This window comes from Nomascus leucogenys, chromosome 12 (genome assembly GCF_006542625.1).
Source record: "Nomascus leucogenys isolate Asia chromosome 12, Asia_NLE_v1, whole genome shotgun sequence".
Lineage (NCBI taxonomy): Eukaryota > Metazoa > Chordata > Mammalia > Primates > Hylobatidae > Nomascus > Nomascus leucogenys.
The window spans coordinates 7,226,858-7,252,650 of record NC_044392.1 but is presented as its reverse complement, the minus strand read 5'-3'; positions in this window follow the sequence as shown (position 1 = coordinate 7,252,650).

Sequence of the window (25,793 nt, the reverse complement as noted above, 5' to 3'; positions counted from 1 at the left end):
ATCTCATATACCAACTCTGACCAGTTGGCTGGCTTTGAGCATTGTATTAAGAATTCTAGGGCCATATCTGCGTTCAGTGGGAAGGAATGCTGTAGTTAACCAGCAATGCTCACCATGCTTTCTAGAAGTAATGGTAGCAAGCATGCCAACCCAAGATTGGGTCTCAGGTCTCCTGAATGCAAGTCCAGTGCCACACATGCACAGGCACTCTAGTCAATTATGAAACACTCTAGAAAAGCCTATTCGAGAAAATTATGAAACAAAAGCGTCACGAAGTGTCTCAGTGGTTTTCTTAGGCACAACATATTTGGTTGCAAGGAACAGAAACACACTCAAGTCAGCTTAAGTAAATGATAATTAATTGTCAGGATATCACAGGCAATTTCACAGATGCTCAAGGACAGGAAACAGCACATCTAGCCCACAGGAGCCCGGAAGTGTTATTGAAACCTCAGGAACAGACGCCATCCGCTTTACCTCTTAAAGCTGCATGTGGCAGAAAATGTTGGCTACCTATACAATAGCTATACTTCGTCCTTCTTCCTTGCTAACAGAATGCAGAGTTTGCTCAGATATCAGGCTATAAAGAGACCAGCCCAAGGGAGCATCATGACTCGTCTAAATCAGCCTTGATAATCCTATTCTCCTTTGTCAATGATTGGTGTATCCCAGTTCTGGGCAATGACATAGAAGGAAAAGTCTGTATGGAGCTTAGTGGAAGAAGGAGACACATGGAGAAGCTTATCCTTCCCTTCCAGCTTTAGATGTGACCACATGAGGTTGTTTCCATGTGATCGGTCCAGATTGGTGAGGTGTTTCCCCCTGCTCCAATCACCCGTAAGTAGCTCTGAGATCACCTGCTACAGTTGGCTGGCCAAGACGAGATCACTCACATTCTGAGGGTAGTAAAGTGAAAAGCTGACAAGAAACTTCATGAGACTTGAACCACGAGCTACAGCTTTCCTGGATTTGCCCCATCTTCTCATGTCCCTCTTAAGTGAGAAAATAAATGGGCATATCATTTAAACCTTTTTTAGTAGTTCGGTGGTACTGAAAAGCCTCTTCCCTTCTCTAGGTATGGGTTTCCTTGTGTAATGAAGGGGTTGGACTGGGCAATTTCTAGGGGTTTTCCATCACCACTGAGTTTCTTCTCATCTTACTAAACCTTTTTTAGTTTAGTCAGTTCTGCTTCTTTTTTTTTTTTCTGAGACAGTGTCTCACTCTGTTGCCCAGGCTGGAGTGCAGTGGCGTAAGCTTGACCCACTAAAACCTCTGCCTCCCAGGTTCAAGTGATTCTCATGCCTCAGCCTCCCAAGTAGCTGTGACTACAGGTGCCTACCACCATGCCTGGCTATTTCTTATTTATTTTTAGTAGAGACAGGGTTTCACCATGTTGACCAGGCTGGTCTCGAACTCCTGACCTCAAGTGATCACCTGCCTCGGCCTCCCAGAGTGCTGGGATCACAGGCGTGAGCCACCGCACCCAGCCTAATTCTGTTCCTTGACACTGCAGTATCCTCCATATTTTATTTCATCCTGTCCATGCTTCAAAGTCCTCAACTGTAAAATGTGTAATAATAAAGTTGTTCTAAGGATTAAAGGAAATGGTGCATATAAAGCACCTTAAAGGAAATGGTGTATATAAAGTGCCTTGCACAATTGTTAACAAGCTTCACCAGTTACCGTTAGAAATCATTAGTATTTGTGCTAGCCGAGGTCCAAGATGGCCACCATCAATTCCTTCCCTGCCTATAACACTGCCATTTTCCCCATCAAGAGGTGGAGTCTATTTTTCCCACCCCTTAAATCTAGGGTACTCTATGACTGCTTGGACAAACAGAACAGGGTAGAATTGATATTATGCCAGTTCCAGGCCTAGCCCTTAAGAAGACTGGCCATTTTTGCTCCCCTTCTCTTCAGACACTTGCTCTTAGGACACTTGCACTTAGAACCCAACTACCATGCAGTAAGAAGCCCAAGCCACGTGGAGAGGCCATTTGTAGCTACTCTGGAAACAACCCTAGCAGAGTTCCCTGCCTATAGACAGTGTCAACTGCTATGATTGGCATCCATCCCAGCTGGGCTTGCAGATGACACCAGCCCCAGCCATAGTCTGATTGAAACAGTACGAGTGACCACAAATGAGAAGGACCTAGCCAATTCTAGTCAACCCACAGAACATAAGAGATAATAATAAATTGTTGTTATAAGCCACTAAGTTTTGGGCTGGTCTGTTATACAGCAAGAGACAACCAAAACATTATTCATATATTTATTATGTCTGTTTCTCTGCATTCCCCCATAACTCTGACTTGCATGTGAAGGGGAGTGTGTCCCAGGAGCAGGTGGATAAGCTGGAGCATCTACTTTGGCCCCAACTCTACGTGACTATTCCATTCTAGTGCCCAATACCATCTTACTGATTTAGTCCCTGTGTCTATGTTCCAAATGCTAAAAGAATAAATCTGATTGGTCAAGTGGAGCTAGGTGCTCACCCCTAGTAAAATCATTTGTGATCAAGGAAGAAGGTCATGTGCTCCTTAGTACTGTATGGAGTGGGGGTGGGAGGATTGTGGATACAGAAGAAATAGTATGTGTCTCTTGCAAGATATCTCTCAATTCATCTGTTTTATGTTGGTTTTTTTCTCAAGCACAACCTAATTATCAAGGTGGCTTCAGGAGCTTCAGCCACTACATGCTTTCAGGTTCAAGTATATGAAAGAGAACCACACTGTTTTCTGGTAGCTCCTCCCAAAGTCCTGGGATTCACCACGAACAAATTTGCAATCAAGGAGGAGAGATGATCTGATTGGAGGCCTGGACTATAGACTCTGCTTGTGGAATCTAGAGCCGTTTCCAGGCAAGGGTGAATGGATGTTGGTGTGTGCATGTTGCAGGGGAGGGTACAGGGAGCTGAATAACAAATCCCCACCACGCTCACCAAATACACATGGGAATTCCCAGAAACTTCAAGGGGAGAAGGGGTGCTCTGAGCAGTGAATACTATTCTGATCAAAGGAAGGCATAGCTCATTGGTAAACAAGAGATGGCCATCTCCTTAACCTGTTAGTCTTAGGCAAGCATCACCAGTCTCTCTGAGTCTTCTGTTTTCTAGGCTAAACAGTTCTGGCTTCTTCTACCCTTCCTCATAGATCTTAATCACACAGGATCATGGTGGCCAGGCCAGTGGCCACCCCTATGAGGGGCCTTGCTGCCTGGACACCTCTTCAACACTAATTATAGCAAAATAATATCTCTAGAAATCCATACCATCACAGTCAGGCCCACTTGGGGTAAGTTGGAGGTAAGTCTCTATTTTCTTAAGCTATACCCTTAAACCTTTGTACTTCTAGCTATTTCTCTTTCCCTCGGGGTCCTATTTCTATTAGCATTTCTACTGGTTATAACTGCCCTCCAATAAGGCCAGGTGGAAGGCTTGTCTCCTTAAGAATGACAATTATGTTGCATGAGGTGAAAAAGGCATTCTCAGTCCCAGGATAGCTCTGTGGTTTTCTGCCTTGCCCGAAGCAGCCATTTTGAAGGGGGTGGGGAGAAGTGGGCATCAGAAACCCAAACTCTGTCTGGGCCTCCGAGCCATCCATCAGGGGCTGATAGTCTCTTCATTGGTGGCCCAGGGCCAGGGCAGTAAGTGGCTTATTTCTACTGCATTACAGTTTGAGCCCATATGCAAACCAGAGGACTATGTCTATAAATAAGATATTATAGTTAAATCAATATTGATTATTAGGAGTTAGTGTTATATTTAAAGCCATAAAACTGAATAAATATTACGTGAAAGTGTCCTAAATCTCATGGGCAAAATCACTAAGCAAGACAAAGCCACAGGCCTTGGATGGATCGAGCAGTGACCCTGCTTCCCACCCCCGAGAGGATGTGTCAAGCAGATGGCTGTCCCTCGTAGGGTGGGGAGAGGGAAAGGCAATTTGGGGACAATGTAAATGTCTTTCAACCCATTTCTCAGCCACATCCTTGGTTTTGTTCAGGGTCTGTGTTACACATCACTTGGTATATGCTCAGCTGATTTTCATGACTGGTATTAAAAGACTGGTCTATTCAGACTGTTATGATGATTGTATTCATCAATGTAATGACAAATTTATTTTTCTAAGATAACCTTTTTTCTGATTGGAAAGTAACTCATGTTTATTATAGAAACTACAGAAAGGTGACCGGGCGTGGTGGCTCACACCTGTAATCCCAGCACTTTGGGAGGCCGAGGTGGGCAGATCACCTGAAGTCGGGAGTTCGAGACCAGCCTGACCAACATGGAGAAACCCCATCTCTACTAAAAATACTAAATTACCCGGGTGTGGTGGTGCATACCTGTAATCCTAGCTACTCGGGAGGCTGAGGCAGGAGAATGGCTTGAAGGCGGGAGGTGGAGGTTGCGGTGAGCCAAAATCGCTCCTTTGCACGCCAGCCTGGACAACAAGAGTGAAACTCCATCAAAGAAAGAAAGAAAGGAAAGAAGGAAGGAAGGAAGGAAGGAAGGAAGGAAGGAAGGAAGGAAGGGGAAACTATAGAAAGATAAAATAAGAAAAGAGAAGAAAACAAAATTCACCCAGAATCCTACTACCCAGAGATAATCACCATTAGCATTTTGGTGTACATCCTTCCAGTCATTTTTCTGAGTGTGTGTGTGTGTGTGTGTATGTGTGTGTGTGTGTGGTCTGTGTTTTGATATAATTGTTTAATAGGGTTGAAATAAGCAGGCTGTTTTGCAACTTTGACAATTAATTATATTGTATGTACTGAAATTTATTTAATCGACCTCTTATTACTACATATTTCGATTGTTTCCGAAACTAATTAAATTACTTTTCCGTTTAGTTCATTCTTTTAATAAGTGGAACTAAAAGGTGCTTCTCTTTAATAAATAAGCCATTATTTCTTTGTAGTTGATAAGGAGGAATAAAACCTGAGACAGGAACAGGGCCCCCTGTCCAGTAGAACAAAGGAAGTAACTGTGTTCCTGACTGTAGTGTGTGCCTTAGTGTGGTTCACAGGCAGTGCGGTGATGGGCTCCAGTGGAAACCCAAGGTCAGTAAGGCCTCCCCACTCAGCCTTTGCCACACATCTCCTCACCTCACAGAGCCTAGAGTCTTCTTGAGGCCCTGCGCTGCACCATCACAGGACTAACTGCTCCATCTGGAAGAGGAGGGGTGCCCTCCTCATTAGTGAGCACTGGTTGGGAATAACTACCATTGCACAGAGCCTTGGCAGAAGGGTAATTCCTGTGTCTACTTCCCACTACTCCACACCAACTGTGTACATAAAGAGGGCCCTAGCCTTCACCTGTCTGCGGGGGTTGGGGAAGACAGGACCTAAAGTCAGCCAGCCAGTCACTGTCTTCCAGGAAGCTGAATCTTGAGCAAAGGTGCAAGGATCACGGCCATTTGGAGGCTAACTTGAATGGTGGCAGAGCTCGATCCTGCTTCTTAGCAGTTTCTCAGCTTCCTGCTTCCTGAATCCAGGCTGCCAAGGCTTCCTCAATCCCTGCCTTTCACAGGTGTGAGTTCCTAGCCTTCTGTTAATTACGGTATTAATCAGGGTTCTATGGAGGATGAAAACCCCCACGATCTGCCATCTGCAAACTAGAGACCCAGGAAAGCCAGTGGTGTAAATTCCAGACTGAGTCCACAAGCCTGAGAACCAGGAGTGCCAATGCGAGTCCCAGTCCAAGAGCACGAGAAGACCAATATCTCAGCTCAAGCAGACGGGCAGAGAGAGCCAACTCAGCCTTCCTCTGCCTTTTTGTTCTACTCAAGCCCTCAACAGATAAGGTGAGTCCCATCCACATTGGGAAGGGTGCTCTGCTCTACTCTGTCCACCAATGCAAATACTAATCTCCTCTGGAAATACTCTCTCAGACACACCCAGAAATAATGTTAACCAGATATCTGGGTATCCTATGGGCAGTAGAGATGACACATCAAAATAACCATCACAATTGGTGATGCTGAGTTAGTTCTGTTGCTTGCAGACAAGAATCCTAACAGAAATCTACTTCCTTCCCACTCCCCTCACTCATCTTTCAAAGCTCAAGTTAAATGTCATCTCCTCTCTGAAGCCATCCCCAAGTCCCCTAAAGGTAATCAATATTATCTTTCTGCCTCACTTCCACAGCCCTTTGCTTGTAACTCTTAGAGCACTTACTTTATCCTGCCTATTATTTCAAGTAATTTTTTAAAATTTATTTGTTTATTTATTTTTTGAGATGGGGCCTTGCTCTGTCGCCCAGGCTGGAGTGCAGTGGCGCCATCTCGGCTCACTGCAAGCTCCACTTCCCGGTTTTATGCCATTCTCCTGCCTCAGCCTCCCGAGTAGCTGGGACTACAGGCGCCCGCCACCACACCTGGCTAATTTTTTTGTATTTTTAGTAGAGACGGGCTTTCACCATGTTAGCCAGGATGGTCTCAATCTCCTGACCTCGTGATCCACCTGCCTCAGCCTCCCAAAGTGTTGGAATTACAGGTGTGAGCTACCGCGCCCAGCCTATTTCAAATAATTTTTAACCTGACACAGAGCCGAAGTTGTGTCTTACACTGTAATTATAGGAACTTGTTGAAAGGCGCTTATGTGAGTAAATAAATGAATATGCATATATATATATATATACACATATACATATATGAATAGGTATAACATACTTTGTGTTCAGCCATCAACTGATTAACCAATGTTAACAGGGATACTGGATATTGTTCAGTATTTAGTGAAAATGAGAAGTCACAAGCCTTTCCATCTTCTACAGACGTGAAAAGTATTTCCGGTCAGGATACATGAACATGAGGTTGTCAGTGTTTCCTCGTGCTTTATATTTGCATTCACTGTGAGCTGGTGCACCTGGCTATTGTTAGTCCCTGACTATTCCTCAGTGACTCTGTATCAGGCTTCACAAACTGGCCACCTGCGGGCCAAATGCATCCTGGAACTCTTGTTTGTCCCACATTGGTATTTTTGTTTAATTGAGTTAGTTGCCAACATTTAAAATTCAGGAGATCTCACATAAAATTCCAGATTTCTGACTTCTCTTGAAAACTCAGAAGACCTGGCAACACCAGGTCTTCTGGTGTTTGGGAAGGTTCAACTTCCCAAATGTCAACAATCGGCTGGAGCTAAGTGGTGGCTACTCTCCCTCCCCTGACTCCCTTGGGATGGAGCATGAACTCTCATGCTGACTGTAGCCCCCACAAAGCCTGCTTCACTCGTGCCCTGCCTGGTCCCTGAACATATTACTACCCTTGATCTCCACTTGCAAAGGTTAATCATTAATGGTGAAAAGATGGCTTCGGTGTTTCCAGAATATCATAGTCAGGAAAAGGCATATCTAGAGAATCCTGGGAAACTACCCTCCTCACTTCATTCCCACCTTCCCTCATGGAGAATTCACCTGCTTCTGCAAAACTAAAACCAAGTTATTCTTTTCCCCTAGAGCCTCCAGAGACACAAGTTCATCCTTCCTAACAGACCAGAGAGGAGGATTCCAGCACCCAAAGTCTCCAAAGCCCAAAATGGAGTCAGAAGTCAAGACCAGGCCTTTCCATCCTGCCATAACCCAGTGGGATAGAATTAATTTGCCCCAATATACAATGAAGAAAGTGAAGCCCGGAGAGGTGAAATGATTTACCCAAGGTCACATAGCTGAAAAGCAGCCCATGTGGGACTCATGCCCGCTGCTCTAGCCATTGCCTGGAGGCATCTGGAGCTCAGCCAGGCTAGGGAGGGGTGGAGCCTATATGTAATCGTATGACTCTCAGCCTTCGAGGCAGTGTCGGGGAATCTGCAGCTCCGTGTAGGAGCATCTCCTGGCTAACACAGGGCAGCCAGGATGAGGGCTTTGGCTCTGAGGACAAAGAGCAGTTGGGGGTGGGAGGATGACCCAACTCCCTCCCCGATGGCTCAGTTCTTGATGCGGCACACCCCAGTCTCAACCCCAGGCCAGGATGCCTCTGGGCAAGACAAGTTTGGCGCCAAGACCTTTCTGTGCCAGGATGTCAGAGCAGGAGAGGGCGAAAGAGATGGAATTCTTGTTCAGAGCTTGCTATTTTTTCTTTTCATAGGGAGGGAGAAGGGTAAGGTCTTGAGGAAACATCCTTGCCTCCTCTTTCTCTCGCACCCCACCATTCAATCCATCTACAGACTGATGGCATCGCCTCCAAAACAAATCCTGACCCCACCACATCCCTTCCTGTCTTAGCTTCACAACTTCATTCTAGCCACACAACTACAGTGGCCCCTGTCTCCCTGCCTCCACACTTGACCTCATGCAACCCACTCTTAGCACATAGTACAAGCTTTTTTTTTTGTTTTCTTTTCTTTTCTTTTCTTTTTTAATTGAGATAGAGTCTCATTCTGTCACCCAGGCTGGAGTGCAGTGGCAGGATCTCGGCTCACTGCAACCTCTGCCTCCTGGGTTCTAGTGATTCTCCTGCCTCAGCCTCCGAGTAGCTGGCACACGCCACCATGCCTGGCTACATTTTTGTATTTTTAGTAGATACAGGGTTTCACCATGTTGGCCAATCTGGTCTTGAACTCCTGGCCTCAAGTGATCCACTCACCTTGGCCTTCCAAAGTGCTAGGATTACAGGCATAAACCACTGTGCCCAGCCCAAGCTTTCTAAAATGTAAATCAGAACTCATCTGCTTAAAATCCTCTCAAAGGCTTCTCATTACCCTCAGAATACAATCTAAACTCTCTACCATGGCTTACAAGGTCCAGTATGTTGTGGCCTTTACCTGCCTCTTGAAATGCACTTCCTGCTGGTCTTCTCCATACACACTACACCCAGCTCCAACAGCCCTTTTCTGTTCCTTGAACCCAGCCAAGCTTATTCCCATTCATGTCCCCCTCATCAGTTGTTCCCTCTGCTTGGAATGCTCTTTCACCCATCTTTGTATGGCTGCTCCTTCTGGATCTCAGCTCAAATATCACCTCCCCAGACAGCCCTTCCTAACCCTCAATCTAGAGAAGTTTGCCTCCAGTCACTTTCACTCACGTTATCCAATTTTACTTTCTTCACAGGACTAACATTATCTAAAATTATCTTATCTAAGTATTTGTTTTATCTGTTGAAGCTCTCTCCCTTCTAAGAATCTGAGCCCATGAGAGCTGGGCCAATGTCTGTCTTCTTCAGTACCATTTCCCCCAGAGAATGGCACATAGTAATATGCAATAAATAGTTGTTAAATTAATTAACTAATTAATTATCCAGGTGAAAGATGACAGGGACCTAAAGTAAGGCAGTTGCATCAAGAGTGAAATGGAAAGAATAAATGTGCGAGATTTAATGAGAGGGATTTAAGAACCAGAATCAATAGGGCCAATTCTAAAGAGGGGATGAGACAGCAGGAGCCTTGGGCTTGAACAGCTTGGTAGGTGGTGAAATAAGTCATCAATATGGGTCACGTATGGGGAGGAGACAATAATGAATTCAGTTTTGAAAAGTTGATTTTGAAGTACCTGAGGGACTTCCAAATGATGTCTGGTTGAAGTTCAGGAAAGAGATTTAGGATGCTGGTTGAGATCTGAGGAAATCCTGGGGGAATAAGTGGTAAGTGGCTGGAGCTATGGCTTGATCCTACCTGCAGTAAGAGGAGGGTCTAAGATGCAACCCAAGACAACCCAAAATTGAACAAGACAGGTGGAGCAGAACCAGAAAAGGCTCCTAAGAAGGCATGCCTGGAGAGGTGGAAGAGCAGGAGGAGTGTTGCTAGGGGGCAAACTTCTCAAGGAGAAGGGAGTGCTCAACAGTTTCAAAAGGCAGGAGAAAGTCTGAAGGTACAACTGGAAAGTACTGACCTTCCAGTGTGGGGACCACTAAGGGCCTCCTTAGAACAGTGTCCGTGGTGGCCTCTGGATGGACACCAGATTGGAGTGGGTTGAGGAGGGAGCAGGAGGGAGCAGGAGGGAAGGACATGGACACAGTCATGGAGTCGAAACTCATCTGGTTAGTCTGGCTGTGAATGGAAGGTCAAAGACATGGTGATAGGCAGGGAGGACAAGGGATCAAAGAGTGATTTTTTTTTAATTGGGAAAGACTGCCATCTCTGTAGCATACATTTGATTGTATGCTAGTCTATATCATGGTTTAACTTCTTTCCTAAAGGGCTGCTAATGACCATGCAAATCACCAAATATAGTGTGTTCTAGGTCCTCAGCAGCATTTATGGTATGAATGAATGCTGAAACTGCCCAAAAAAAGAAACCCTTGAGCCAGGTACCAAATTCCTCCACCAACCTAGGAGAGTAAAAGAAGAAATGACTGTGAGAAAGAGATGCAGTGAGTGGTGTAGTAGATAATATGACTCTCAAAGCCTTGGTGGGATGGGAGATGTGGGTGATACGGGGCTCGGCTTTAATGGTCTTTGAATCCCCTTGCGTGGCTCTGATAAAAAGAAGCTGAGTAAGACAATGTAATAATAACAACAAAAAGACCTGGCCTTGGAACCCTTATCTAGATTCTACTTCCAGCTATACCACCAGCTGTGTGACTGCCTTTTGGGCCTCAGTTTCTCCATCTGCCCTTTGGGGACATTGATCTAGACCTTCCCTGAGAATCTGCCACCACTGACACCATCCCTGAAACCAGTCAGCCTGGATTTATATGCCAGCTCTGCTATTTTCCACCTGTGTGACCTTAGATGAGATACTCAACTGTTCTGTGCCTCAGTTTCCACATTTTTAAAAGTGCTAATAATTGCCCTACCTCAAAGAGCTGTGAGGATAAAATGACAATTAATAAACATAATACTCTTCAGATAGTGCTGTGTACCTAGAAGGGCACTGTGTAGGCTTTGGCTACTGTTACTGTAGTAGCCATCAGCCCAGGGAGCCCCAGAGTTAGTAGGTGAAGGATGCTGGCCTCATTTAAAAGGGCAACAGAGAAGACACTCTAGAACAGAGATGGGCAAATTTTCCTACACAGGACCAGGTAGTAGATATTTTGGCTTTGTGGGCCCTATGGTTTCCATTGCAACTACTCACTTCTGCCATTGTAGTAGAAAGTAGTCAGCCAGGCGCAGTGGCTGACGCCTGTAATCCCAGCACTTTGGGAGGCCGAGGCACGGGGGATCACCTGAGGTCAGGAGTTCAAGACCAGCCTGGTCAACATGGTGAAACCCGATCTCTACAAAAATACAAAAATTAGCTGGGCATGATAGAGGGTGCCTGTAATCCCAGATACTCGAGAGGCTGGGGAGGGAGAATTGCTTGAATTCTCTGCCGGGAGGCAGAGGTTGCAGTGAGCCGAGATCACGCCATTGCACTCCAGCCTGTGTGACAGAACGAGACTCCATCTCAAAAAAAAAAAGAAAAAAGAAAAGAAAAAGAAAGCAATCACAGGCAACATGCAAACAAATGGGCGTGGCTATTTTCCAATAAAACTTTATTTACAAAAACAGGCAGTGGGCTGGATTTGGTCCAGAGGTCATAGTTTGCAGACCCTGTTCTAGAACAAATGTCCCTGGAAAGAGGGATAGTGAGTTTTCCTCTCTGGTGGGTAGAACTAAGAAATCCCATGCGTTCCCCATCCAGGCCGGAGTTCTGACCACTCTGGCTGCAAATTCACTAAAAAGCAAAACTCCCAACTCACAGAACAAGCAAATAATGAACGGGTTTTGAAAATAATTAAAATTGAAAATTGATTGTCTGGGCCAAAGCAGATTTATGCAAAGGGTCCCTGCTCCACTGGGAGTGGAAGGAGGGTTTCTAAGCTCTGTGTTGAACAAGCTAAGCATTTTTTCAGATTATTCCCAGCATAATATGCCAAAGGGAATAGGCTCCATTTATTATTTCCTTAAAAAAATCAATGAGCTGAAACATTCCCTCTAGACCTATAATATTTATTTCAATGTTCTGTCAATAAATATAACAAGGTTAGCTTTCTATCAGTTTAGTTGGAAGAATCATTTGAGGGAAGTTATATTTGTTAAGCTCGATTACAGAAAGCAATCAATAGAGGAAAATTCCCTGGTCACTATAGGAAAGAAATATAGAGCTCAGAGGAGCCATCCCAGGAAGGAGATTGATGCCACTGTCCCATAATCCCTCCCTCCTTCCCCCAAAGGTAGGAGATGTGGGTGCAACCTTGAGTTATGGAGTGTCAGGCTGAAGCAGTCCCCTCTGGTGCTGACAGGGAAACTGAGGCCTGGGGAGAGAAAGGGAATTATTCAGATCTTAGAGTGGCAGAATCAGAACTAAAATCTAGATATTCTAATCTCAGATTTCTCCCACGTCTTGAGCTAATTGGTTGGCTCAGGTTGGACGCAGGATACAGAGACCCTTGGAAAAGGAATGCTTTTCTCTTTCATTTGAATTCAGCTTTGTTGGACAAGGCTTTTCAAAAGATGGACCTGGGTAAGATGGTCTCAGAAAGGTGTTGGAAAATATGCTCTTCTGTGACCTGGGAATTTCTGAGGGCTTGGAGAGTTGGGGGAGATATTTCACCAATTTATCCTCACCCTCCAACACAAGCACACATACCCACACATGGGACACACACTTTCCTGGCTAAGTTGGCAGGTGTGTCTGCTCTCATAGAACTTGAATTTCACCTTTTGGCACTGCTATTGGACTTGGCTAGATAAACCTACTCAATTATACCTCAGCCTTCCACAAGATGAGTCATGGAAATACAGGATTTGGGGTCAGAAAACTTGACTAGTTGGCTCAGCTCTGCCATATTCCTAGCTGGGTAAAGTCATTTCCTCTTCTCCAAGCTTCTTTTTTCTGTCTTTAAAATTGGAATAATAATATTGATACTTTTTCATAGATTAGAAGAAGTATAAAGAATGCATGATATTGCTGGAAAAATAAAAACAATTATTACTATGATTATTTAATGGTTAGTAGAATTATTGAATTATTGGTAGCATTTATTGAATGCTTTCTATATGCCAACATTTAACTAAGCATCTTACATGCTTTATCACATTTAATTCTCACAACAACATTATGAGGTAGATGATATAAATATCTTTATTTTCCAAATATGGAAACTAAGACCTGAAGCTTAAATAACTTTCCCAAGGTCACAAAGCTAGAAAATCGAGGATTGAAGACTGAACCCATGTTATCCAACTCCAAAGCTTGTACTTATAACCTCTACAATCAGAAAGATTATGGTAGAATCCTGATCTGAAAGGAGGGAATTGCCTTTCCTACTCCACACCCAAATCCCAATCCATCTCACTCGAAAAAGCTAAGTCCCAGGATGCCTGTGGGTCTTCATCTTTCACCTCCCTGAATATCCAAAGGAGGCTCCAATGAGTCAAGTGCTTTACGGAGACAATCCCAAGACATGCTCATCAGCAAGAGGTCTTCAACCTTAACCAACTTCACCTCTCACCTAGAGATTCAATTATCCTAAACAAAAAGTTGTGAAAACTCTCCTGATCTATCACTGAGTTGCTGGGGGAATTGGAGAGAAGAATTTAACAAATACAGTTGAACAATTATTCATTGAGTTCCTACCATGCCAGGCATTATTCTAGACAATAGAAATATAAATATATTCCACAGCCTGCTGAGCATTACTCCCTGGATGTTCCTCAGTATATCCAAAACTAAATTCAATGTCCCACCACCCAGTTACCTAAGCTAGAATCCTGGGAATTATCAGGCTCTGCCCCACCTCTCACACCACCCAGCACACATCTACTGAGTCCCTACTAAATCCCAAGTGGCCAATCACCAGGCCCTGGTCATTCTGAGACACCACTATCACCATCTTTAGATATTACATTCTGCAGGCCAGGGGGAATTCAGGCTCTAGGGAGATTATCTGGGTAGCCAAAATCATTCCAGGAGGTCCATGAAATAATAAACATTGTAATCCAAATGCATCAGGCTTGACTAGCCCCTGAACACCAAGGCAGTCTCATTACTCTGAGAACTTGGAGCCCTCAGCTGACTGATAACAGGAAATCCAGTCTTTTGAAGAGTTGTCTTCAACTCTGCTTCCTCAGAGATTCCAAATCTGAGAATCTCAAAGGTCGCCATCGTGTTTCCACAAACCAGTCCTTGACTCCCTTCATCACAGTGAAAATCAACTAAACACCATAGCCTTGGAACTCAAGAGTTTTGCGGAGTTGCCACTCTGGGTGACTCAAACAGAACTGAAACTTGGAGTCTTGGCTATCCTAAAGACAGAACCATCTCTCTCTGTTAGGCTAAGCTAGAGAGGTCTCACCGCAGGGTTCTTGAGCATGATGGAGTTTCAATATTCAATGGTAAAATTATTTAATTCATACATACAGCCCTTTCCTCCCAGGAAGCAGCTGCCAGTAAGAGATCTAAGCAGGGCTTGTCCTAGAGCCACTGACTGGCCTTAGAGAGGACAAGGAGTGCTCAGACAAACATCTGTGCATGCACTAAGGCAAAGTTCTGAACAAATTGATCTGAAACAGACAAAGGGAACTCTTGTTCTATTGATTCTGTTCACTATAAAATATCCTGAGTCCACCAACTTCTCTCTCCATTTCTACCACAACCATCATACAAGTCCAAATCACCACCATCTTATGTCTTGACTACTATAACTGCCTCCTGACTTCGTAAATCCATTCCAACCCTTCCAATCTACTCTCCACACAGCCACCAGGGTGATCTTTTTAAAATGCAAATCTGATCATGTGCCACCCTTGCTTAAAATCCTTCAATGAATTCCATTGCACTTATGACAAAATTTTAAATTTGACTGTCTTACTGTATTCTCTCAAAAGTACAGCTCTGACTATATATTCACATGAACTTGGGTGCAAGAGATAGTTCCCAAGAGGCACAAGTAAAGTGGGGAATGGGGAAAGTTCACAGGGAGGGTAGAAAAGTTCTAGACATATTCCTCATTGTCCCCATTATGTAACAGCAAATCTAGCTCCTCTCTCTGTATGCTGGTCTACTGGCACAAAGACCCCAAAATAAATTGGTGGGAAAGAATCTTTTTTTTAGGTTCAATGGAATCCTTACTATTTCCCCTAGTGAAAGTGCCTCATCATTTGGGACAAAGACCTCTAAATCCACAGAGCCTTAAGATTCTAGGATAAGAAGCACAAGTTCCCCCAAGTTGGTCCCTGGAAATTATGGTGAAAGGGCACAATCCCACTTTCACCCCTTGATCCCTAGATCCATATATTCTAGCCATTGTAACACAACACTACTCAGTGGCCATTAGTGTAACATATACACTGCATCCTGGAGAACGGAATTCTAGACTTATGGATTCCTCAAACTGCCACATTAACTGAGTTTTTAAGGGATGATTATAACATTCTATCAAGCCAGCAGCTTCCAAGTAATTTGGTATATAATAGGACCAATGCATCCCAGTGCCATTTGTCCATTGTCATACCTCCTTTCCTGTAAAGTGGGGGGTCTTGATCTGAGAAGATGCCATGTAGAATTCCATGTCACTAATCACTCTGTAAGCCCCTGAGTAGTGGTGCTGGCATAGGCACCATGGGCAAGGAAGACAAACCCACATCCAGAGTTTTGTCAATCTCAGTAAGGACAAATTGTTGCTTCTTCCAGAGGCAGTTGCCACCAAATGGTTGGTCATTCTCCATAAGGCTCAGTACCATGCTAAGTGTTCGATGTTGGGCCCTGCTGTTGACAAGTCACACATTCAGCAGCTGCATTGGCTAGATGTGCCTTGGTGAGAGGAAGCCCATGTTGTTGAGCCTATGTAGATCCTCCATCCCTGCCACCATACATGGGACAGCTGAGGACAGAGTCTGGTTGACACTCAATGGACAAGTCTTGACTTCTAGTTGTTTGATACCTTTTCTACATTGGATGCTTTCTCATGAGCATTAATATCAGACACAAAAATACCAAAATTTTGTGTCCATTCCTATAGGGCCATCCATGTCCCTTATCCCCAGACTCCTTAGCTCTGATCATTTCATCTTGCTTCTTCCAGGCCCCTGACCAATTAGCCAAGCAACTCACCATTGCCCAAAACTTTACGTATATATCCATGTCAGACCACTCCTTTCTCCATAAAAAGTTAATGATCTAACTGTACTGCTTAAAGATCTCCTGTCAACACTGCCCTTTAGTGTCACCACTATATTGAACTGACCCATGTTTGAATCAACCCAGGATTTTTCCTCCTCCATTAGCTGGTCATGGGAATCTCCTGACAAGGGGATATATATGAGCTGAGAGGAAGATGTTGGTTCAACAAAGATAGATGACATGGGAGTCTATCCCACCTGTTCAAGCACTTACTTGAGCCTCTGAACCTGTTCAGGTCTGACTCAAGTGTACCATTTCCTTCATACGATGGATTGCTAATGTGTCTAGCCAACCTTGTGACTCAGATATGATAATACCTAGCTCATGATGGCCAGCTCTGGCCATATATTCACTTAATGGTCTATGGTCAGGTGCTCAGTTTCTGTTAGGGCCCAGTAACACCCCAGGAGCTTATTTTTCAAGCATTGAGTAGTTCTCTACTGAAGAAGGCATAGCCTTGCTCTATAACTCTAAGGATTTCCCCGTGAGTCTCCTAATAAAGCTTGCCAGACTACAGATACCTCTAACACTATTGGTTTACCAGGTCATATGGCACAAGAAATAGGAAAGTTTTCACTGCAGCCCAGGCTTGCTGCTGAGTCCTCTTTTGATCTAAGACCCATTCAAAGCTGACAGTTTCCTGGTCCACTCAATAAACGGGTTAGAACACTATCCCCAACTATAAGTATTCACTACCTCAAAACTCCAAATAGGCCTACGAAGAACTATGCCTCTTTCTTTATGGTAGGAGATTCAAGGAGCAATACCTCTAAATGCTTGATCAGTGCTTCAAGTCCTGAATCTTCGTAAGCTTTATGTCCTCTTGACATGCATGTCTCTTACTAGAACATCCAACTACTTGCCACTTCCTGTTCGTTGGAATTGTTGAGATTCCATCAGTATAATGGTGCCATCAGTATAGTGAACCAGCATGGTGTTTTTGGAATGTCAAGACAATCAAAGTCCTTTTAGATTATATTGTGGCAAAGAGCAAGAAAATCAACATAGCCTTGAGGCAAGACAGTAAATATATATTGCTATCCTTCTCATGTGAATACAAACTGCTTCTAATCCTTTTTTCTGATGTGAATTGAAAGGATCAAATACCGTGTATCAAATGCTGGAGGCTATGTTGATCTGTTCTAGTAAAGATACCATATCCAGCACAGCAACTACAATCAGAACTCCCCCTTGTTTTGGTGGTCCACTGGTCATTATCCTTGACCAATCTGGATTTTTAGGGTCCCTATCAATAAACTGAATGGGAATGTGGTGGGGAAAACCAATTCCTAAATCCTTTAAGCCTTTGGTGGCAGCACTAATTTCTACAATGCCACCTAAGACATGGAATTGCTTTGGATTTAATATCTTGGCCAAAGAGTTAAAGAGCATTTTAAAAGACCTCAACTTGGGCTTCAGAACCAATATGAAGGTTTTTTCAACTACTAAGTATATCCATGCTAATTACATACTCAGAAATGAGGAAAATGAACAAACCTTTAGTGTGGGCATCTATTGGACCCACTGTAAGACAGAGTTAAACCAGGGTTCCCTTATCACCTGCCCTCAATATGCCCAATTCTAATATGGGAGTGATTGTGGCATTTGCATTCCCAGCTGACTCGATACCCAACAGCTCTCAAAAAATTTTATTGTTTCCTCTTTCCCTCATGTACAGGTACTCTGATAAATAGCTATAAGTCTCTTTGGAGAAGGACTGGGGAGACATTTATTGTAAATACTTGAAGTGGCTTTGCAGAGTCCTTCCTCAAGGGCACATGGCCTCCTCCTCAATCAATGGACTCTGGGTCTGAAAAGGGGCTCAGATCTGGAAAATGGCTAAAGATTCATTATTTTCTATTATGGAAGCTGCCATAGGCCTTGATCTTTTTTGCTCACCTGTTCTTGATCTTTTTTGGTTATATAAGGTAAGTAATACCTTGTGGTCTGTCCATATGTCCAGCTCCTAGGAACATGGTTTATTAGCTATCAGCACAGATTCTTTGGGTGAAGACCTCTAGCTGCCACTTGACTCTACTGCTTGATGTGGCAAACAAGTCTACCTTTCCTCTATTACCTTCTGGCACCTGGTCTCTCCTATTCCAAAATTCCATCATTCCCATTGTCATCGAGGAGCCCAGTTCCAGTGCAGCATCTCTTACCATCAACCCTGCCTGCAGAAGATAGCCACTACTGAGCTCCTCAATAATATTGTATATCCCTAACTAGTGCCTTTCTTATTGCTTTAGTGAGGGGAGTATCCTCTGGACTTTTCTAGAAAACATAGTCAGTGGGTATCATATCACATCACATCTCTAAGTCTTCTGATTCCTTCCTCAATACTCTACCAGCAATTCCAGCATCCCTCCATCTAATTAGCTGCAGGTCCAAGCTTCATGGAGACATCTTGGCAGCATCTTAGCACTGACTCCAAGTGTCCTTGCCAGGCATTAAATCCTTAATCCCAGGAAAGGATTCCTAGATCAATAAACACTCCCTGATTTACACTTATATTTCCACCCCCAATCCCACCCGAGTCTGGGATCCACCTCTACATGGGTCCCCCTGGTTCCTCCTGGTACATGTTGGCAGCTTATTCGGCAATTCTGGTGAATGAGCTATTTCCTCCTGGAGCAGGGTCTGTACTTACCTGCTCAAGCTATGCTGAGACCTGACCCCCATTAGTTTTTCTGCTTCTAGGTGACTTTGAGACTCTCTCCATTAAGAATGGGAGAGCCACAAAATGGAAGGTGCCTAGGTCCCTGATTGCCACTTGGAAGAAAACCACCACTTATCAGAACATCTATTCTGGAGACAAAAAAATAACCTTTTTTCTGTTAAGATACCAAGATGTTAAAGGTTTATCTGTTATAGCAGCTGGCCTTGCCTTAACTAATATAATGCTCTAGTTACCTCCAGGCCTCAGAATCCAGAACAAACTGAACCAAGTCTCCAGAAAGAGGAGGAAAATGTCCCCTCCAGCTAAATTCTACCACATACCTCCTCATTTTCTGCTCCAGGATTCACTTCTTCCCAGAATGACTGAAATTGGAAATGTCAGTCCCTTCTAAGAGAAGTCTTGCCCCCAACCCACATAAGTGCCATCAAACCCTAAAGCCTTAACAAGCAATAATTGGCATTAGCACATTTCCTGAAGTCTGAGGTTTTCTGCCTTAATCCTACATACGGGTCCTCACCAGACCCACAGGTGGGGCTAACTGGGCAAACTGTGCTCAGTCTAGTTTTTTTGGGCTGACCACAGCCCAAACATTTCAAAAAGTCTCACCCATGCTGATCTTATTTTAAAAAATGACTTTTTAATCAAATGAGAGGAAAAAGAAGAGAAAGATGAAAAGGAGAAAAAAGAGGAAAAGAGGTAGGAGGACTGTTTGTAAAAGATGCTACTTTGCTATCAGTACCCCACAAGTCATCCACACTGGAGACCTTAGGAGGCATCTGTTTTGTCAGAATACAGGCAAGAAAGTAGTACAGTGTCTGAGAAGGAACTCTACTCCTAGCATCTGGAGAGCAGATTCTAGATCTGACTCCACCACTCACTGGCCCTGAGTCTTGTCTACTCTCTGGGTCTTGGTTTTTGCATCTGGAGATAATTCCTATTTCTCAGGCCACAGAAGCTAGAAGTGAGAATAAGAGTAAATTATAGCCCAAAACAGATGGAAATGGATATGCCATCACTGCTTCAGATCCGCAGCCACTATCACTGCCACTGAAACCACTATGGTACCGTTCAATCATTCATGCAGCAAACGTACATTGCATGTGCTAGGAATACAAGAATAACAAGGAAGCCATGGCCCCTGCTCTCCTAGAGCTTACATTCTAGTGGAAGAAACAAGTGTTCATCACATAATCAAACAAATTAGTATATAATTACAAACTGACATCAATATTCTGAAGGAAAGCAACACATTCTATGAGAGCAAATAAAGAATAAGCTGGCTTAAATGCTTCTCCAAGGACGTAACATTTGAACTGACATCTGAAGCATGCGTAGGAGTTAACCAGGCAAAAAGGAGAGGGTGAGGGAAGAACATTCTGAGCAGATGGTATAACAGGTGCCAAGGCTCTGCGATGGGGGAGAGGGACAGGAATGTGTCGGTGAAAGTAAAAGGCCAAAGGGGAGACTGCTGTGAAATGAGGCTGGAGAGGCAGGCAAGGCTGCAAGGCTGAATCCTGTGGTCTTAAGAACACATTAAAGGTGTCGATCTTCTTGGTAAGCGCAATGGAAGGCCAGTGAAGAGATTCAGATGGGGGAAGGAACGTGACCAGATTGGTGTTTGGAAAGGATCACGATGGCTCTGGTATGGACAATGAATTGGAGGGAACAGGAATAGAAGCAAAAAGGCAGTTAGGAGCCCTTCAGAGTAATCCAGGAAAGAGATGATGGAGGCTTAGACCATGGGTGTAAAATCAACAGGACTTGGGGGATGGGTGGATAATGGGTTCCGAGCAGCTGCTGCTGACATCTTGTGCCCTCCGTGTCTCATAAAATTTACAAGGTTCTTTTGGTTTTGAACAATGGAATCTCATCTTACACAGAGGTTAGATTTTGAAGTCTGTGCATAAGACAAGAACTGCATATAGTCTAAAGTACCCTTGAAAAACCCAAACCACTCATAAAGTACAGTATACATGGGTTTGTTTATACAGCCATGAACAGAAATTTTTAGGCACACTAAAGTTAGAGAGCCACCGAACTAGAATAAAGAAAGCAACAGAAGGAAAGCCCATATGCAAATGTCTGGGCATTCAAATCACTCTGCCTTTACGACAACTATTCAAATCCCTTGAGTGAATGAGGGGATTTGGGGAGGGGGAGGGGAAGGAAAGAAACGTACATGTAGGAGGCAGGGGAAGGAATCTTTTTAATGGTCCCACTTTCCTGAGTATTTATTCCATTCAGTGTTACTATGACACCTTTACAACCTAACACAAGTTAATATATTAGTTGTTTATATTAGTTGGGCTGCTAATATAGTGTTGGATTCCTACCCCAGTGTCTACTCCAGTCTCTACTCCTTCTTCCCTGAAGATGAGTTCTTTCCCCAGAGCCCTGTCTCTATCCCGCTCCAGATATATATAAATGCTAAGTTGAGCTCAAGATGAGTCAGGGCCCTTGTATCACACAGGATAGGCTCAGTCATGCTGCCATAACAAACAACCCCCTAATCTTAGCAGCTTCAAACAGCAAATACTATTTCTCACTCATGCCACTTGGGGCTCTGCTCCACGTATCCTCCCTCAACTGATGGAGCAGACACCATCTCGAACATTGCCAGTCTCCAAGGCAGAGGGAAAGAGCTCTGAAGGGCTTCATGCAGCAATTAAATGCCCATACATGGCACAAGTCACTTCCATTCACAACTCATTGGCCAGAATTAATCACTAGGCTTCACCCAACCACAAGAGGGCCAAGAAGTGCAATCCTTCCATGTGTTCAGCAGGTGCATCGCCAGAAATATTTGACAAACAACACTAATGACTTCCACATGCTCTAAATGTACAATGACAAGAGAGAGAAGAGACAAGCTTTAATTATTAAGCCTGTGTTTGGTTCTGGGGCCCTGGGTAACCATGTGGCTGAATAAAATGTGCCCTACTCATGCCCCAGGGGCAAAGTCTGTGCCCAGAAATAGACTCCAGACAGCATTTGGACTGCTATCTTGGAAATTAAAGCGATGTCCCCATAGAGGCAGCTGACAGCCTGTGGCTTGGCTTCACTACCTCTTTACCTCCCGCCCAGGATCTATGGGGACCAAACACAGAATGAGGAATATTGGGGCTGGAGCTCACTGTCATCAGAAATCTCTGACAGCTCCTGGAAGTGCGTGGGTTAGGGACAATGCTATATAGATGAATCCCTGCCCTCAAGGAGCTCCCAGTGTCATGGTGTTACACGCTGTGGTAGATAGTTGCCTTTACTCCTTCTCATCCATAGATGCAAATGATGCTCCTCCCATCAGTGGGTGGAGCTTATTTCCCCTCCCCTTGAATCTGGCAGGCCTGTTACTTGCCTTGACAAGACAATGTGACAGAAGTGAGGTTCTAAACCTTATAAGCCCAATCCCTAAGAGAAGTGGCCGTTTCCACTTTCTTCCTCGTGAAACCCAGCTACCATGGCATAAGGAAGCCCAAGCTAGACTAGTGAATGACTAAAGGCCATGTGGACAGATATCCTGGAGGATGAGCAGCCATCCTGGACTTGCCAGCTACAGTGGAGCTCCCAGGTGAGTGCGGACACATGAGTGGCCTAAGCTACACTGGGTGATGCAGAGCTGCCTGGCTGAGGCCAGTCAACCCATAAAATCAAGAAAAAAAATCATTATTTTAAATCACTACATTTAGGGATGGTTTGTTACACAGCAACAGATAACTGAAAAATACACAATATCAAATACATATGCATGGTTCTGAGAGAGCCCAGAGAAAGAAAATCTAAGAATGCTTTAAAAGGTGTTATCTCTGGAAAGACTTTGAAACACAGTTGCATGAGGCTCATTGCAGCAGGAGGGTTGCTCTGGAGGGATCCGCCTATAAAGTTGGAGGAAGCTAGGATTGGCCCAGTAATATGGTTGCAACTTAGACCTCAGCTATGAGAAGTTCTGAAGGTAGGAAGGGAATTCAAGGTTGTCCCAAACTGAGGGAAAGGAGGCAGGCGTTTGAATCCATCTCAGCCACCATTAACTGTGGGCTGGTCCCCAGAGGGGACATTACCCTCAGGAAGGCAGCTGTCTGGCTGCAGGCAGTCCCCAGGGAGGGAAGTGGCTGAGAGCCCTCTGCAGCCTATTATGCCCTCAGCAGCCTGGGAGAGAGGAGCCAGCCCTGAAGAGGGGAGCTGGAGAACACACGTCTCTGCAGGAGGAGCACCAATGGCCCTTGAACTGAGATGTGAAAGTCCCCAGTGAAGTGAGGAAGGGGAGAGAGTTTCCAGGCAAGGAAGCTGCAAAAGCAAAGCGCCAACACAGGAACAGATGTGGCAAGTACCAAAAGAGGATACATAGAAAAGGGGGTAAGAGATGAGGCAGCACTGAGTGAAGAAATGGGGGCTTTGTCCTGAAGCCATAGGGAGCCACTGAAGGCTTCTAAGCAGGGCAGAGATGTGGTGAGATATCTGTTTGAAAAGATCCCTGTAACAGCAACATGGAAGATAGAGCAGCAGGGTGGAAACCAGAGGTGGCAAGCCTGTCAATGATGCGAGAGAGAAATGAAGTTAAACTCCCGGCTCCTGCTGGTATTCACTGGCTGCATCCTGCAGTGACTTCTTCCCTTAGCAGCCAGGTTATGTTGCAGCTTAACCCAAGTTATTGGTGTGGTTGCTGGAAGAGGAGGTAGGAGACCATAAGTTGGGGTGGGAATTGGGGGAGGGTACATGATGCATGGCATCTTGCAAGGTAGAGGGCTTTTCATCATCCTCAAGCCTGGGTGTATTAGGGTTTTCTAGAGGGACAGAACTAATAGGATAGATACAGATATAGATATATAAAGGGGAGTTTATTAAGTATTAACTTACATGATCACAAGGTCCCACAATAGGCTGTCTGCAACCTGAGGAACCAGGAGAACCAGTCCGAGTCCCAAACTGAACTTGGAGTCCAATGTTCTAGGGCAGAAAGCATCCAGCATGGGAGAAAGATGTAGGCTGGGAGGCTAGGCCGGTCTCTCCTTTTCACATTTTTCTGCCTGCTTTATAATCGCTAGCAGCTGATTAAATGGTGCCTACCCATTTAAGGGAGGGTCTACGTTTCCCAGCCCATTGACTCAAAAGTTAATCTCCTTTGGCAGCACCCTCACAGATACACCCAGGATCAATACTTTCTATCCCTCAATCAAGTTGGCAGTCAGTATTAACCATCACAAGTCCACCCCTTGTCAACTTGAACCCATACACATCTCCTGAGCTCATACGTAATCTTCAAATAAAGACAATAATAAGGTCATAATTATGCCTAATATGATACAACTATCCTTCTTACAACCAGAAACACACCAATCCCCAAATACTATTACATAAAGTTAACAATACTTGAATGCTGATATGAAGTCAATAAATCTTATGTCACTTGATAAAGGAAAAAGGAAATAAAATGAAGATATTTTCTTAGTACAAGTGTATACATGCACAAACAAGTTTTTAACAAAAGAAGGAGGAAATACTCATGACAATTACCGTCCTCGTTTCTGCAGCTGGTCATGTGGTTGTAGCTGGTATTGATGACTACCTTCTTCTACTACCAATTCTGTATTTCCTTTGCCTTCAGCAAGCACCTCAGCAGGTTGTGGGTTTTTTTTTTTCCTGGTGGAGTGACCCAAACCTTCATTCCTGATGGGTCTGCACCATTTGTAGTCCTGCCTGGATTGGGCTGTTGTAGTTTTCCATTGACCTTAATCACAGGGCATGGTAATACTAAGAGACGCCCTAATGGTCTCCTGTGTTCCATGCATACTCTTCCTTACCTCCGTTGTAGAGTAGTAGACTGACTTCATCTTGATAGTCCAGTAAATCACCCCAGCTAACACTGTAACTCCCTTCTTAGCCTGTTGACTTAAAGGTAGGAGGAGCCCAAAGTGTCCAGGTGGCAATCTTCCAGTTTAATGGGATCTTTGTTGTGTCTCCCGGTGGCAGCGTTCCTCCCTCTGGAACTAAGACCTCTAGGCCAGCAGAACATAATGTCACAGGAACAGGAAGCAAAAATTTTGCTCATGGATCACTAGCAGTGATGGCGAGTCGTGCCACTTCCACTTCCACCCCTTGATTCCTGGACGCTCCTGGCTATAGGAGAAACAGTACCATGTATTGGACCCTGATTCAGAGCATACACGGCCTTCTGGAGAACTTTGCTGCAGCCCTGCAAAGTATTGTCACCTAGTTGGCATTGTAATTGTGACTTCAAAAGGCCATTCCACTGTTCTATCGATCCAGCTGCTTCAGGATGATGGGGAACATGGTAAGTCCAGTGAATTCCATGAGCATGAGCCCACTGCCACACTCCTTTACCCATAAAGTGAGTGCCTTGGTCAGAGGCAATGCTATGTGGAATACCATGACAGTGGATAAGGCATTCCATGAGTCCACAGATGGTAGTCTTGGCAGAAGCATTGCATGCAGGACGGGCAAACCTATATCCTGAGTAAGTGTCTATGCTGGTGAGGACAAACCTCTGCCCTTTCCATGATGGAAGAGGTCCAATATAGTCAACCTGCCACCAGGTAGCTGGCCGATCACCCCGAAGAATGGGGCCATATCGAGGGCTCAGTGTTGGTCTCTGTTGCTGGCAAATTGGGCACTCAGCAGTGGCTGTAGCCAGGTCAGCCTTGGTGAGTGGAAGTCCCTGTTGCTGAGCCCATGAATAACCTCCGTCCCTGCCACCAAGGCCACTTGGTTCATGGGCCCATTGGGCGATGACAGGGGTGGCTGGGGAAAGAGGCTGAGTGGTGCCCACAGAATGGGTCATCCTATCCACTTGATTATTAAAATCCTCCTCTACTGAGGTCACCCATTGGTGAGCACTCACATGGGATACAAATATCTTCACGGTTTTTCACCACTCACAGAGGTCCATCCACATACCTCTTCCCCAAATTTCTTTGTCACCAATTTTCCAAGCATGCTTCTTCCAAGTCCCTTACCATCCAACCAAACCATTGGCTACAGTCTCCATAAATTAGCATATAATTGCACATCTGGCCATCTCTCCTTCCATGCAAAGTGCACAACCAGGTGCACTGCTTGAAG